Below are 17,006 nucleotides of genomic sequence, written 5' to 3'. Positions count from 1 at the left end.
GCAAAATAAACTAATAAAGTAAAACTTATCATTCACGACCCCATAAGCATAGTATGGGGGGGGAGAATGAAATTATTAAAGGGATTATTCATAAATGTGAAATCTATTCTGCTGTTTTTTGCATTTCTTTAAAGGACTCTGAACAGTCATTCTGTGCTGAAAAAGTACATGCGCCTGGTGCACTTTTGTGGCTGCCAAACTTTTTAAATGCACCTTCCCACCTGTTCTCCCCCCCCCCCCCCCCCCCACCCTCGATCTCCCCCCCACCATCATGAACTGAGCACCTGTGCTAGGTTTCAACAGTCATTTTTAAAGGGACTGTGCAGCCAATGTGTTATGCATGCTACCTGTCCATCAGGCAGCATGTATTAGCGGTCTGGTTCCCTTTTAACATGGTCTTAAAGGAGTTGTCCAGGCTTACTGTATTGGTGATGTATTCTTAGGATGGTTCATCAATGTCAGATCATTAGAGGTTCGGTACCTCTACCGATCAGCTGTTTTCAGCCTTATTCACTGTATAGTGGCCGGTCCCATGTACTTCATTCCACTGTTCATCTGTTCTCAGCTGGGAAAACAGTATTGTGGTGTCAGTCCTTCCAGGCTGATACTGATCATTTTATTCTAAAATGATTATCAATATAATTATTCTGGACAACTCCTTTAAAAGCTTTTCTCCATGAATGTAGGATCATTCTAGATATAGAAATGCACACACGATGGCTCATTTATATAGTCTGAGATTTGTGCTCGAAGTTAAAGGCTTTGCTTTCCTGATTTTTCTTTTTTCCTCCTAGAGTAGAATTTTTAGAAGAAACATTTTCTTAACTAATTCCTTCCCTTACCCCCACCCTCCTTTATGATATTAAGAAAAAAAAGTACATGCGTGCCTCATGTATGAGCTGGAAAACGTCTGGTGAATTACATGTAGATTTATAGTTTTTGAACTATTTTCATAAATCACGTTTATGAATCAGAAATATCTTAAGATGTTTTTAAGATGAGCAGAGAACACAACTTGGATAAGATGCACTGTGTACTGGTAAGCAGGCTTTTCCTTGCCACCGGCATTCTTCATCTTTCACTATGGGCCTCTCCATTTCTGGGAAACCCTTGAGCCCTGCAGTTGTTTTTGTTCTCTCTTGTGCTCGGCCACACAAAGCAATGCCTGCAGGAGGTGGAAGAGAAGAAGAAATATTAACATGTTTGCATGTGAATGCTCTGCGTTCCTGAGAGAGGATGGAGAGTAAGGCAGAGACCACACAACCAGATACTACAGCTGAAGATAGGAAAATGGAGGCAGAACAAATAAGCGGGAACACACATTTCTCATCAACAGGAAGGACTTAATGCATTGAACAGATTGTTGTAGCCAGAGCAGACTTCAAAAGAACCATCACCTGAGAGGGATCTACCACAGGGCTGATTGATGGAAGCCGAGGCCACGAGTTATTCATCAGTGTTATGGCTTGGAATTATTTCTTCAGTTCACCTCACAAATGAAACAATCTAAATAAATCCAGATGCAGTAGGATAAAGTGGAATCATTGCTGTAAATGTTACTGGAACTCTATGGCACGCAGAAGCGATGGGACGGATATTATTTTTTAATTGAACTTTGTTAGACCTCAGCAAGAGAAAGGCTCAAAGTTATAATTTGTAATGTAGGTCAGTGTTGCATAGGTAGCGTCTGAAAGTAATGAGTGCTCAGATAGTTGAATGTAATACAACCAATAACACGTTACAAGACATAAGATGCTAAAGTGAATTACTGTCAAAAAACATAAATGGCGGAAGGTAATGTTATTTTAGGAAGCAAGAGACCATCCTCATGGAGTAAGCAGAGTGAGGGTAGCAGTAAGTTGAGTTTGGGCTCCTAGAACTAGGATGCCTCAGAATCTCAACCATTGGGACCACAGAGTTGTAAATGAGAACTGACTATTTCAGCCTCCTATATATCGTAGATTGTCATAAGTGTATTTCTGCTGTTTCCAAAATGCTGCATTTTGCAAGCACAGTGGATGGGATTTACAGAAATCCCATGCCCACTGTTTTTCTTTTTAACACTGAGTTTGTAATGGACCCTCATTTATTAGCCCATGACCCAAACTACATGGCACAATAAAATAAAATGCACAACACGTTATTTTGGAGTTTAAAAGACTACAGCTTTTATTAAAAATCACATGTGTAGAAAGAGTCAGTTAAAATGCTAGATAAGTTTATTCTGAGATTCACGGACCCCATGCAATCCCCGAGTTGCCTGCCATACAGCAATCATAGACAGTAGTGATGAACAAGTGTACTCGTTGATCGGGTTTTCCCAAGCACGTTCGGGTGGTCTCCCGAGTATTTGTGAGTGCGCGGAGATTTAGTTTTTGTTGACGCAGCTGCATGATTTACAGCTGCTAGCCAGCCTGAGTACATGTGGGGGTTGCTGGTTGCTAAGGAATCCCCACATGTAATCAAACTGTCTAGTAACCGCAAATCATGCAGCTGCGGCAAGGAAAACTAAGGCTATGTTCACACGCTGCGGTTTTTGCTGCGGATCCGCAGCTGCGGATCCGCAGACGTTTTCCATGCAGGGTACAGTACAATGTTACCCTATGGAAAACCAAATCCGCTGTTCCCACTTTCCTTTTTTCCGCTGGAAAATCCGCGCTGATTTTCTGCGGAAAAAAAGAAGTAGCATGTCACTTCTTTCTGCGGATTCCGCAACTGTTTTCCACCTGCACCAATAGGAAAGTGCAGTTGGAAAACCGCAGTGGAATCCGCAGGAGAAACCGCACAAAAAACCGCAGGGAAATCCACCGCGGTTTTGCACTGCGGGATTTCCAAATCAGGACCTGAAAAATCCGCAGAAAAAAAAGGATGGTGTGAACAAGCCCTAAATCTCCGAGTAGTCACAAATACTCGGAGACCACCTGAGCGTGCTCGGGAAAACCCAATCAACGAGTATACTCGCTCATCACTAGTAGCAAAGCCAGTCCCCTTAAATTGCTTCAGTGACTTTATCAGAAGTCCTCATTCTTTGGTAAGACACCCCTGGATGATGTTACCGTTCTCATATCCTTCAGGCTGGACACCAAGGCTTGGCCTATCCACCACCAATGTGTAACAGCTTGGTCACCAAGGCTTGGCCTATCCACCACCAATGTGTAGCAGCTTCTATTAAATTAAAATTAATCCACCATAACTTTGCCACCCACTTGCACCTGCCTCTTCAACCACCACAGAAGAGGCAGACTCCTTAAATGGCTCGATACCACTCCAAATTTTCCAATCTATATTTACAATGATAACCATGTTATTTGTAATACTAGATTAGCAGCAATAACAACATACAACAGCCCCAGAGCTGATTATTGCTAAAGTTTAAACCAAGTGACACAAATGAAATATTATAATCCTTTTTCAAGCAAACTTTATTAAAAATGTTTACATACAAAACTGGACTAGGAAAGGGAATTAGGTAACATAAGGAATATGGATAGGGTAGTTGGCTTTGATATTCTTTATTGGGGAACAAAACAGGAAGGGAGAGGGGAAAGGGTATAATAGCAAAAGATAACACAATCTTAACAATAATATTTATAGCTATTTAACAGCAAATAGAGGTTTAACACTGGAATGGTTAATCAGAGTCCAAATCAAAACAGATTTGGAGAGAAACAATGAAAATAACTATCTAATATATAAAGCTGAATGTGTGTGTGTATGTCCGGGATTGGCATCTGAACCGTCGCAGCTACAGCCACAAAATTTTGCACAGTCACACGTCTGGACCCCGAGAGCGTCAAAGCTATGTTGTGAGGTGAAATTTTAACCCCGCACTTTCCAATTCACCAAACAATTTTGCCCCTATCTACATAATGGGGAAAAAATGAAAGGAAAAAGTGTTGGAGGCAAATTAACAGCTGCCAGATGTGAACAAGGGGGACTTAAAGAATGAGCGATGGCACCAAAGAGTATATACTGTACAGTTGCTAAGGTGGGGCCCCAACATGGGATAATCACCACACCAACACGGGGATATGAACACACAAAATGCGCCACACACTACCACGTGCTCGAACACATATACCACCCTCAGCGCACATTTCACCACACATACACCAACCTCGCCACATAAAAGTCGAAACACAAAAGTCGCCGCTCAAAACTCGCCACGCGCAAAACTCTCCACATGCAAAACTCGCCACACGTGCAAAACTCACCTCATGGAAAACTCGCCACACGTAAAACTTGCACACGCAGAAAAATTGCCACATGCACAAAAGTTGCAACACATGCAAAAGTTGCCTCACACAAAACTTGCACATACTCAAAAGGCACCACACATAAAACTTGCCACGCGCAAAACTCGCCATGCGCAAAACTTGCTGCACACAACTTGCTACACTAACCTGTCACATGCAACTCGACACAAAAAGTTGCTACACGCATGTCGCCACACAAAACTCATCTCACAAAAGTCGCTACATGCATGTCACCACATGCAACTCAACACACACAACTTGACACACGAAACTCGCCCTAAAACACACACAAGTCTGATATTATCCTTCAAAAATAAAAATCTGATTAATAAGCAGACAAACTACAAGAGCAACAAATGTACCATATAGGAATCCGGCAGCTGTCAGTCACATGACCAGTCTATTATGTGTATGTGTGAGCTAATATATACTGCTGATTTATCAGGCTGCCAATTTAGCTTACAAATACTGAGGTAAAAATACTGACCAAATAACGTGTGAACGAGGTCTAATACAGGAGGAGATGACATACAGATATATACTATATACAGGAGGAGATGACACACAGGTATATACTATTTACAGGGGAGATGACACACAGGTATATACTATATACAGGAGATGACACACAGATATATACTATATACAGGAGAGATGACACACAGGTATATACTATATAGAGGAGGAGATGACATACAGGTACATACTACATACAGGAGGAGATGACATACAGGTATATACTATATACAGGAGGAGATGACACACAGGTATATACTATATACAGGAGCAGATTACCTACAGGTATATAGTATATACAGGAGGAGATGACATACAGGTATATGCTATGTATAGGAGGAGATGACATACAGGTATATACTATATACAGGAGGAGATGACACACAGGTATATACTATATACAGGAGGAGATGACACACAGGTATATACTATATACAGGAGCAGATTACCTACAGGTATATACTATATACAGGAGGAGATTACATACAGGTATATACTATATATAGGAGGAGATGACATACAGGTATATACTATATACAGGGGAGATGACACACAGCAGGTATATACTATATACAGGGGAGATGACATACAGGTATATACTATATACAGGAGATGACATACAGGTGTATACTATATATAAGGGAGATGACAAACATCTATATACTGCGGTGAAAATGAGAGGTGTGAGGTGAAAATGAAAAGGTGTGAGTGCAAAATGAGAGGAGTGAGGGAAAATAGTGGAGTGATCAGAAAATGACAGATGTGAGGTCGAAATGACAAGTGTTAGGGGGGAATGAGAGGAGTGAGGGGGAAAATGAGAGGTGTGAGGGACAAAATGAGAGATGTGAGGGGGAAAATGAAAGATGTGATGGGGAAAATGAGAGGCGTGATGGGAAAATAAGAGAAGTGAGGTGCTATAACTAACCACAGATATTTACTATGCCCAGGCAACGCCGGGCTCTTCAGCTAGTCAAGAAATAAAATTAGACTGAGATTCCCATCTCTTGTAGGATGCATAACAATAATTTGCTATTGCGTGGCCCCTTTCTTATGAATGAAGCAAAGTGATCTTATCGATGATATCACTAACAACTGGTACCGAATTTTCTTTCCACAGGGCGGCTATTGCATTTTTGGTATCCAAAAAGATATGTACTGTATAAGTATCGGTTTATGTATCAGATTGATATTATCAAGTTCTAAGGAAAGCAGAAGCATTTGAGTTGTTAAAGCAATACTTTGTTTAGTAACTTTATTAATCAAAATAGAAAGTTCTTTTCGCAAGGTTTCATCCCCAAAATATATGAATCAAGTCACCATTTAACCCCTTAACGACCGCCGATACGCCTTTTAACGGCGGCCGCTAAGGGTACTTAAACCACAGCGCCGTTAATTAACGGCGCTGTGGAAAAAGTGAATAGCGCCCCCCAGAGTCGGATTTTCTCTGGGGTCTCGGTTGCCGAGGGTAGCCGAGACCCCAGAGAACATGATTCGGGGGGTTTTTACCGACCCCCGAGTTGCGATCGCCGGTAATTAACCGTTTACCGGCGGTCGCAACAAAAAAAACAAAAACGCGATTTGCCGTTTAATTTCTCTGTCCTCCGATGTGATCGCACATCGGAGGACAGAGAAATGTGGTCCCCGATGGCCCCCAATAGCCCCCCGATACTTGCCTACCTCCCCCGGTGCTCCTCATGGCTCCCGATGGGCGCCGCCATCTTTTTTCCGGGAAAAAATGGCGGGCGCACGCGCAGTACGCCCGGCACCCGGAAGATCTTTGGGGTCTCGGCTGCCGGGGGTAGCCGAGACCCCAAAGAACATGATCGGGGTCGGTTTGCACCGACCCCTGCTTTGCGATCGCCGGTAATTAACAGTTTACCGGCGACCGCAAAAAAAAAAAAAAAAAAAGCGATCAGTTATTTCTCTGTCCTCTGATGTGATCGCACATCAGAGGACAGAGAAATAGGGGGATTCGGGGACCCTAACATACTCACCCGGTGTCCCTGGGTCCTCTTCTGTCTTCTCCTGCCAGCCGGCTTTTTCATCATGGCGGGCGCATGCGCAGTGCGCCCGCCATCTGCTGCCATCTGCCGGCAGGAGAAGACGAGTTGGGGCTAGGGTTAGAGTTAGGGTTAGGGTTAGGGTTAGAGTTAGGGTTAGAGTTAGGGTTAGGGTTAGAGTTAGGGTTAGGGTTGGGGCTAAATTTAGGGTTAGGGCTAGGGTTAGGGTTAGGCTACTTTCACACTAGCGTTTTTTGGCTTCCGTCGCAATGCGTCGTTGGAGAAAAAACGCATCCTGCAAAAGTGCTTGCAGGATGCGTTTTTTCTCCATTGGCTTGCATTAGCGACGGATTGCCACATGTCGCATCCGTCGTGCGACGGATGCGTCGTGCTTTGGCGGACCGTCGACACAAAAAAAACTACATGTAACTTTTTTGTGCGACGTGTCCGCTATTTCCGACCGCGCATGCGTGGCCGGAACTCCGCCCCCGCCTCCCCGCACCTCACAATGGGGCAGCGGATGCGTTGAAAAAACAGCATCCGCTGCACCCGTTGTGCGGCGCTTACAACGCTAGCGTCGGTACGTCGGCCCGACACACTGCGATGGGCCGAGTACGACGCTAGTGTGAAAGTAGCCTTAGGCTTCTTTCACACTTGCGTCGGTACGGGGCGGTCGCAATGCGTCGGCACGACGTACCGACGCACGTTGTGAAAATTGTGCACAACGTGGGCAGCGGATGCAGTTTTTCAACGCATCCGCTGCCCAGTCTATGTCCTGGGGAGGAGGGGGCAGAGTTACGGCCACGCATGCGCGGAAATGGCAGACGCGACGTACAAAAAAAAGGTTACATTGAACTTTTTTTGTGACGACGGGGGCTAAAGTTATGGTTAGGGTTGGGGCTAAAGTTAGGGTTAGAGTTGGGATTAGGGTTAGGGTTTGGATTATGGTTGGGATTAGTGTTACGTTTGGGATTAGGGTTGGGATTAGGGTTAGGGTTGGGATTAGGGTTAAGGGTGTGTTGGATTTAGGGTTTTGATTAGGGTTATGGTTAGGGTTGAGATTAGGGCTGTTTTGGGGTTAGGGTTGTGATTATCGTTAGGGTTGTGATTAGGATTATGGATCGGGTTGAGATTAGGGTTAGGGGTGTGTTGGAGTTAGGGTTGGAGTTATAATTTGGGGGTTTCCACTGTTTAGGTACATCAGGGAGTCTCCAAACACGACAGCCAATTTTGCGCTAAAAAAGTCAAATGGTACTCCCTCCCTTCTGAGCTCTGCCGTGCGCCCAAACAGTGGTTTACCCCCACATATGGGGCATCAGCGTACTCGGGATAAATTGGACAACAACTTTTGGGGTCCAATTTCTCCTGTTACCCTTGTGAAAATAAAAACTTGGGGGCTAAAAATCTTTTTTGTTGGAAAAAAAATTATTTTTTTATTTTCACTACTCTGCATTATAAACTTTTGTGAAGCACTTGAGCTTTCAAAGTTCTCACCACATATCTAGATAAGTTCCTTAGGGGGTCTAGTTTCCAAAATTTGGTCACTTGTGGGGGTTTCTACTGTTTGGGTACATCAGGGGCTCTGCAAACGCAACATAACACCCACAGACCATTCTATCAAAGTCTGCATTCCAAAATGGCGCTCCTTCTCTTCCGAGCTCTGCCGTGTGCCAAAACAGTGGTTTACCCCCACATATGGGGTACCAGCATACTCAGGACAAATTGGACAACAACTTTTGGGGTCCAATTTCTCTTGTTACCTTTGTGAAAATAAAAATTTGGAGGCTAAAAAAATCTTTTTTGTGGGAAAAAAATATTTTTTATTTTCACTACTCTGCATTATAAACTTCTGTGAAGCACTTGGGCATTCAAAGTTCTCACCACATATCTAGATAAGTTCTTTGGGGGGGTCTATTTTCCAAAATGGGGTCACTTTTGGGGGGTTTCTACTGTTTAGGTACATTAGGGGTCTGCAAACGCGACATGGCGTCCGATCTCAATTCCAGTCAATTTTGCATTGAAAAGTCAAATGGCGCTCCTTTGCTTCCGAGCTCAGCCATGCGCCCAAACAGTGGTTTACCCCCACATATGGGGTGTCGGCGTACTCAAGACAAATTGTACAACAACTTCTGTGGTCCATTTTCTCCTGTTACCCTTGGTAAAATAAAAATTTGGAGGCAAAAAGATCATTTTTGTATTATTTTCACGGCTCTACGTTATAAACTTCTGTGAAGCACTTGGGGGTTCAAAGTGCTCACCACACATCTAGATAAGTTCCTTAAGGGGTCTAGTTTCCAAAATGGTGTCATATGTGGGGGTCTCTACTGTTTAGGCACATCAGGGACTCTCCAAACGCGACATGGCATCCGATCTCAATTCCAGCCAATTCTGCATTGAAACAGTCAAACGGTGCTCCTTCACTTCCAAGCTCTGCGGTGCGCCCAAACAGTGGTTTACCTCCACATATGGGGTATCGGCGTACTCAGGAAAAAATTGCACAACAAAATTTGTGGTTAAATTTCTGTTTTTACACTTGTGAAAATTAAAAAAAATGGTTCTGAAGTAAAATGTTTGCAAAAAAAAGTTAAATGTTCATTTTTTTCTTCCACATTGTTTTAGTTCCAGTGAAGTACGTAAAGGGTTAATAAACTTCTTGAATGTGGTTTTGAGCAGCTTGAGGGGTGCAGTTTTTAGAATGGTGTCACACTTGGTTATTTTCTATCATATAGACCCCTCAAAATCACTTCAAAGGTGATGTGGTCCCTAAAAAAACATGGTGTTGTAAAAATAAGAAATTGCTGGTCAACTTTTAACCCTTATAACTCCCTAACAAAAAAAAAAATTGTTTCCAAAATTGTGCTGATGTAAAGTAGACATGTGAGAAATGTTATTTATTAACTATTTTTTGTGACATATCTCTCTGATTTAAGGGCATAAAAATACAAAGTTTGAAAATTGCAAAATTTTAAAAATTTTCACCATATTTCCATTTTTTTCATAAATAATTGCAAGTAATATCGAAGAAATGTTACCACTAACTTGAAGTACAACATGTCACGAAAAAACAATCTCAGAATCAGCGGGATCCGATAAAGCATTCCAGAGTTATAACCTCTTAAAGTGACAGTGGTCAGCATTGTAAAAATTGGCTCGGTCATTAAGTACCAAATTGGCTCTGTCACTAAGGGGTTAAACCACAGCCTCTCCAACAATCTGAAGATTTACCTGGGAATATTCTAGCCATTTTAGCAGGAGTAAAATACCATCTTGATACTAATTTAAAAAAAGATTTGTGTAGTGACGCACAATTATTAGATGAATATGTTAATGTTAAAACCAGTTGCCATTCTTCTGACGTGATTGAAATATTAAGATCCTTTTCCCAATTTGTCGTGAACAAGGTTTTCCTGGCCTTGCCCTGGCTTCAGTTAAGTATTAGGGTAAGTTCACACAAGACTTTTTTGCTGCGTATTTTTATGCTAATTTAGGTGCATTTTTTTGGTGCGTATTTGGTGCGTTTTTTTGGGTACGTTCACACAGGACTTTTTTGCTGCGTATTTTATGCCAATTTTCAGCTGCTTACAGATGCGTTTTTTGTGCGGTTTTGGTGTGGTTTTTTGTCTATTTGTGCATGATAATAAAGTTGAGTGACCCCAGTGGAGCTTAGCATCGCCTTCATCCCAGCGGGGGAACAATTTACGGCGAATTACATGCCATGCATCGGCCTTTTTTTGACGATCACTGTAGTTTGGGCAAGCTACATCCCAAATTACAGGCATTGCTTCCACCTTGGAAAAATAAATGAAAAAGTAATTACCAAATGCAAGATGAAATGAAGCCAACATTCATGACAAGGAAGATACAAACATACACATGCAGAACACATGAAGATGTACATAACAGCACATGAGCATCGCAAAGTGTACCATTGCAAACAATCGGATAGATAGATATATCACAAATTAAAAAAAATATTACCTCCATGATTAGTTGGGAAACATTAATGCTCATCCTCCTATACCAAGACATGGCTAACACCTCACTACCAGAAACTCCCTCACAATAGATCACAATCAGGACACCTCACAATGGCTCTTCACACCTCACAATGGCTCTTCACACCTCACTAACCACACCCCTAAGCTCTTGGCTGTGAGATCACTTCCTGCTGGCCATGATTTTTCTGCACAAAAAACGCAGCAAATAATGCTACATGCGTTTTTGCAGCGTTTTTTCCATCACCCATTCAAGTCAATGGGTGAAAAAACGCTGCAAAAACGCAGCAAAAACGCTGAAAGAAGTGACATGCCCTATGTCCAAAAAACGCAGCAAAGCAGAAAATACTGATCAAACAAAAACCCAATGTGTGTGCATGAGATTTCTGAAATCTCATAGGCTTTGCTGGTACTGTAAAAAGCAGCTGAAAATTAGCATAAAAAAACGCAGCAAAAATACGCAGCAAAAAAGTCTTGTGTGAACGTACCCTTAAGTCAGTAAATCTAAAAGTCAAGATTGCCAAAGCAGTTAGGTGATTGTAAACTGTAATCTGGGTAGAGATCCCAACTTACCTCTGACAGCTTAAGAATAACTCAATTATGGAAAAAGACAAAGGGTAACACCCAAAGACTATGAAATAAAATACCCAAACATGCTTCTGTGTCATCTACATTGGGAAAACTTCTGAACTCTTTGCTATAGTATGTCGCCAGACTCTTGTCTGAAACCCCCACCATCCAGTAGTCACAGACCAAGTGTAGCTACGGTGGTACCATCTAAGTGTTGCCGGTAGGAAAACCGTGCATTAATAAAGAATTCAGCTTAATAAAACTGAAGACAGGTTGAACACAGACAACCTTTCTTTTGACCAGTCCACAAATACCACAAGCCACTAACTTCAATACCAAAACAGCTATAGCGACATCACCTGTTCAGTGTCAGGAAAATACTGCAATAAAAAGTTTTAACCAATTTACAACATGCTCCGTATATATACGGCAATGCGTTCCTGCAAACCGCCGTATACAGTTGAAACCTGAAGTTTACATACACTATATAAAAAGACACATGCATGTTTTTCTCAATATCTGACATGAAATCAGAATAAACCTTTCCAATTTTAGGTTAATTATGATTACCATAATTATTATTTGCCAAATGCCAGAATAATGAGAGAAGAGACTGTTTAAGGCATTTTTATTGCTTACTGCAAAGTTAAAAATGTACATATACTAAGATTACTATGTCTTTAAACAATTCTGGACTGCCCATATGATGAAGTCTCTCATGTTTTATTTTTTGGCAACATTTGAGTTAGACACACCTGTGGATGTATTTTAACCCCTTCATGACCCCAGCTTTCTTTCAATTTTGCGTTTTCGTTTTCGTTTTTCGCTCCCCTCCTTCCCAGAGCCATAACTTTTTTATTTTTCCATCAATATGGCCATGTGAGGGCTTATTTTTTTGCGGAACAAGTTGTACTTTTGAATGACATCATTGGTTTTAGCATGTCGTGTACTAGAAAACAGGAAAAAAATTCCAAGTGCGGTGAAATTGCAAAAAAAGTGCAGTCCCACACTTGTTTTTTGTTGACTTTTTGTTAGGTTTACTAAATGCTAAAACTGACCTGCAATTTTGATTCTCCAGGTCATTACGAGTTCATAGAGACCAAACATGTCTAGTTTTTTTTTTATCTAGGTGGTAAAAGAAAATTCCAAACTTTGGTTAAAAAAAACAAACAAATTCCAATATCCGTAGCATCTTCATTTTTCATTTTTTGTGATTTGGGGTTGGGTGAGGGCTTATTTTTTTGTGTGCCGAGCTGATGTTTTTTAATGATACCATTTTGGTGCAGATACGTTCTAAGGGGGGTGATTTAAATTTTTATTTTTTTCATATGTAAAACTTTTTTTTTACTTTTGCCATGCTTCAATAGCCTTCAACAACCATAGAGGCCTTCAATAGATGCATCACTTGACGGGGGTCAGCGATGGGTGCATTTCCGGCCCGATGGCCGGAAGCACTAGTTAAATGCTGCTGCCAACGTCTGACATCGGCATTTAACTAGTTAATAGCTGCGGGTGGATCGCGATTCCACCCACCGCTATTGCAGGCACATGTCAGCTGTACAAAACAGCTGACGTGTCCCGGCTTTGATGCGGGCTCACCGCCGCTGGGTTCTGTGACCTAGAGATGAACGTGCTTTGGTCCGACATGTGCATGTCAACCCAGGGACAGAAGCAAAAGACTTTGTAAAGATGATGACGGAAGCTGGTAAGATTGTGTCAATATCCAGTGAAACGAGTTCTGTGTCAGCATGGGCTGAAAGACCACTCTGCCAGGAAGAAGCCATTACTCCAAAAGAAACATAAAAAAGACAGATTAATGGACCTTAATTTTTGGAGACATGTCCTGCGGTCTGATGAAACTAAAATTGAACTTGATGGGCATATTGACCATCATATTTGGAGGAAAAAGGGAGAAGCCTGGAAGCCTAAGAACACCATCCGAACTGTGAAACATGGGGGATGGCAGCATCATGTTGTGGGTTGTTTTTCTGCAGGGAGGACTGGTGCACTTCACAAAATAGCCTCATGAGAAAAGAAGATTAGGTGGCAGTGATGAAGCAACATCTTGAGACATCAGCCAGGAAATTAAAGCTTGGGGGGAAATGGGTCTTCCAAATGGACAATGACCTGAAGCATACTGTCAAAATGGTAAAAAAGTGGCTTAAGGATAACAATGGCAATGTTTTGGAGTGGCCATCACAAAGCCCTGATCTCAATCCTATTGAAAATTTATGGCTAAAGCTGAAAAGGCCGGTGCAAGCAAGGCGACATACAAACCTGGATCAGTTACACCAGTTTTGTCAGGAGTAATAGGCCCCTATGCCAACCAAATATTGTGAGAAGCTTGTGGAAGGAGATCCCAAACGTTTGACCCAATCATTCAGTTTAAGGGCAATGGTACCAAATACTAATGAAATGTATGTAAACTTTTGACTTTGCACTAAGTAATAAAATTGCCTTAAAACATTCTCTCATTCTGGCATTTGGCAAATATTAATAATTATGGTAATCCTAATTGACCTAAAACAGGAAAGGTTTATTCTGATTCCATGTCAGATATCGAGAAAAACTGCATATCTGTCTTTTTATATAATGCATTTAAACTTCTGGTTTCAGCTGAATATATTATGTGATGATTGCGCGAGCTAACGCTGGGTGCTGCCTGTCATGATTCTCAATGGCGAGAGAACATAGCCCAGCATATATGATAACTAGCTCTTGGAAGATGGAAACTATACTGACCATGAACTAAACCTGCCGCACAACTAGAAGTGGCCGGGTAGCATGCCTACGTTTTTTATCCCTAGATGCCCAGCGCCAGCCGGAGAACTACCTAATCCTAGCAGAGGAAAAGACAGTCCTGGCTCACCTCTAGAGAAATTTTCCCAAAAGGCAGACAGAGGCCCCCACATATATTGGCGGTGATTTTAGATGAAATGACAAACGTAGTATGAAAATAGGTTTAGCAAAATCGAGGTCCGCTTACTAGATAGCATGAAGACAGAAAGGGCACTTTCATGGTCAGCAGAAAACCCTATCAAAACACCATACAGAAATTACTTTAAGACTCTAGCATTAACTCATAACACCAGAGTGGCAATTTCCGCTCACAAGAGCTTTCCAGACACAGTAACGAAACAGCAGCTGTGAACAGGAACAAAATGCAAAAACACACAAGGACAAAAGTCCAACTTAGCTAGGAGTTGTCTAGTAGCAGGAACATGCACAGAAGGCTTCTGATTACATTGTTGACCGGCATGAAACTGACAGAGGAGCAAGGTTATATAGCGACTCCCACATCCTGATAGGAGCAGGTGAACAGAGGGGATGATGCACACAAGTACAATTCCACAAGTGGCCACCAGGGGAGCCCAGAATCCAATTTCACAACAGTACCCCCCCCTCAAGGAGGGGGCACCGAACCCTCACCAGAACCACCAGGGCAATCAGGATGAGCCCTATGAAAGGCACGGACAAGATCGGAGGCATGAACATCAGAGGCAGTGACCCAAGAATTATCCTCCTGACCGTATCCCTTCCATTTGACCAGATACTGGAGTTTCCGTCTGGAAACACGAGAGTCTAAGATCTTTTCCACAACGTACTCCAACTCACCCTCAACCAACACCGGAGCAGGAGGCTCAACGGAAGGCACAGCCGGTACCTCATACCTGCGCAACAATGACCGATGAAAAACATTATGAATCGAAAAGGATGCAGGGAGGTCCAAACGGAAGGACACAGGGTTAAGAATCTCCAATATCTTGTACGGGCCGATGAACCGAGGCTTAAACTTAGGAGAAGAAACCCTCATAGGGACAAAACGAGAAGACCGCCACACCAAGTCCCCAACACAAAGCCGAGGACCAACACGACGACGGCGGTTGGCAAAAAGCTGAGTCTTCTCCTGGGACAACTTCAAATTGTCCACCACCTGCCCCCAAATCTGATGCAACCTCTCCACCACAGCATCCACTCCAGGACAATCCGAAGATTCCACTTGACCGGAGGAAAATCGAGGATGAAACCCCGAATTACAGAAAAACGGGGACACCAAGGTGGCAGAGCTGGCCCGATTATTGAGGGCGAACTCCGCCAAAGGCAAAAAAGCAACCCAATCATCCTGATCCACAGACACAAAACACCTCAAATATGTCTCCAAGGTCTGATTAGTCCGCTCGGTCTGGCCATTAGTCTGAGGATGGAAAGCAGACGAAAAAGACAAATCTATGCCCATCCTAGCACAGAATGCCCGCCAAAATCTAGACACGAATTGGGTCCCTCTGTCAGAAATGATATTCTCCGGAATACCATGCAAACGAACAACATTTTGAAAAAACAGAGGAACCAACTCGGAAGAAGAAGGCAACTTAGGCAAGGGAACCAGATGGACCATCTTAGAGAAACGGTCACACACCACCCAGATGACAGACATCTTCTGAGAAACAGGCAGATCCGAAATAAAATCCATCGAGATGTGCGTCCAAGGCCTCTTCGGGATAGGCAAGGGTAACAACAATCCACTAGCCCGAGAACAACAAGGCTTGGCCCGAGCACAAACGTCACAAGACTGCACAAAGCCTCGCACATCTCGTGACAGGGAAGGCCACCAGAAGGACCTTGCCACCAAATCCCTGGTACCAAAGATTCCAGGATGACCTGCCAACGCAGAAGAATGAAGCTCAGAGATGACTCTACTGGTCCAATCATCAGGAACAAACAGTCTACCAGGTGGGCAACGATCAGGTCTATCCGCCTGAAACTCCTGCAAGGCCCGCCGCAGGTCTGGAGAAACGGCAGACAATATCACTCCATCTTTAAGGATACCTGTGGGCTCAGAATTACCAGGGGAGTCAGGCTCAAAACTCCTAGAAAGGGCATCCGCCTTAACATTCTTAGAACCCGGTAGGTAAGACACCACAAAATTAAACCGAGAGAAAAACAACGACCAGCGCGCCTGTCTAGGATTCAGGCGCCTGGCAGACTCAAGGTAAATTAAATTTTTGTGGTCAGTCAATACCACCACCTGATGTCTGGCCCCCTCAAGCCAGTGACGCCACTCCTCAAAAGCCCACTTCATGGCCAAAAGCTCCCGATTCCCAATATCATAATTCCGCTCGGCGGGCGAAAATTTACGGGAAAAAAAGGCACAAGGTCTCATCACGGAGCAGTCGGAACTTCTCTGCGACAACACCGCCCCAGCTCCGATTTCAGAAGCGTCGACCTCAACCTGAAAAGGAAGAGCAACAACAGGCTGACGCAACACTGGGGCGGAAGAAAAGCGGCGCTTGAGCTCCCGAAAGGCCTCCACAGCATCAGGGGACCAATCAGCAACATCAGCACCCTTCTTAGTCAAATCAGTCAATGGTTTTACAACATCAGAAAAACCAGCAATAAATCGACGATAAAAGTTAGCAAAGCCCAAAAATTTCTGAAGACTCTTAAGAGAAGAGGGTTGCGTCCAATCACCAATAGCCTGAACCTTGACAGGATCCATCTCGATGGAAGAGGGGGAAAAAATGTATCCCAAGAAGGAAATCTTTTGAACCCCAAAAACACACTTAGAACCCTTCACACACAAGGAATTAGACCGCAAAACCTGAAAAACCCTCCTGACCTGCTGGACATGAGAGTCCCAGTCATCCGAAAAAATCAGAATATCATCCAGA

At 43.0% G+C, this 17,006-nt stretch overlaps 1 long non-coding RNA gene across 1 annotated transcript; it reads right to left on the bottom strand.

The window, feature by feature from the left end:
* Window positions 1-295: 295 nt before the first annotated feature.
* On the bottom strand, window positions 296-10,806 carry LOC143783501 (uncharacterized). The gene is made up of 3 exons (XR_013217214.1): window positions 10,751-10,806; window positions 1,398-1,506; window positions 296-1,165 (listed from the first exon to the last, which is right to left on the bottom strand). It is a non-coding gene; the product is annotated as an uncharacterized LOC143783501 (long non-coding RNA).
* Window positions 10,807-17,006: the final 6,200 nt, after the last annotated feature.

The sequence above is a fragment of the Ranitomeya variabilis genome, chromosome 6 (assembly GCF_051348905.1).
Source record: "Ranitomeya variabilis isolate aRanVar5 chromosome 6, aRanVar5.hap1, whole genome shotgun sequence".
In the NCBI taxonomy this organism is placed as follows: Eukaryota; Metazoa; Chordata; class Amphibia; order Anura; family Dendrobatidae; genus Ranitomeya; species Ranitomeya variabilis.
The sequence above is the reverse complement of the archived record's forward strand: the minus strand, read 5'-3'. Positions and strand labels throughout refer to the sequence as shown.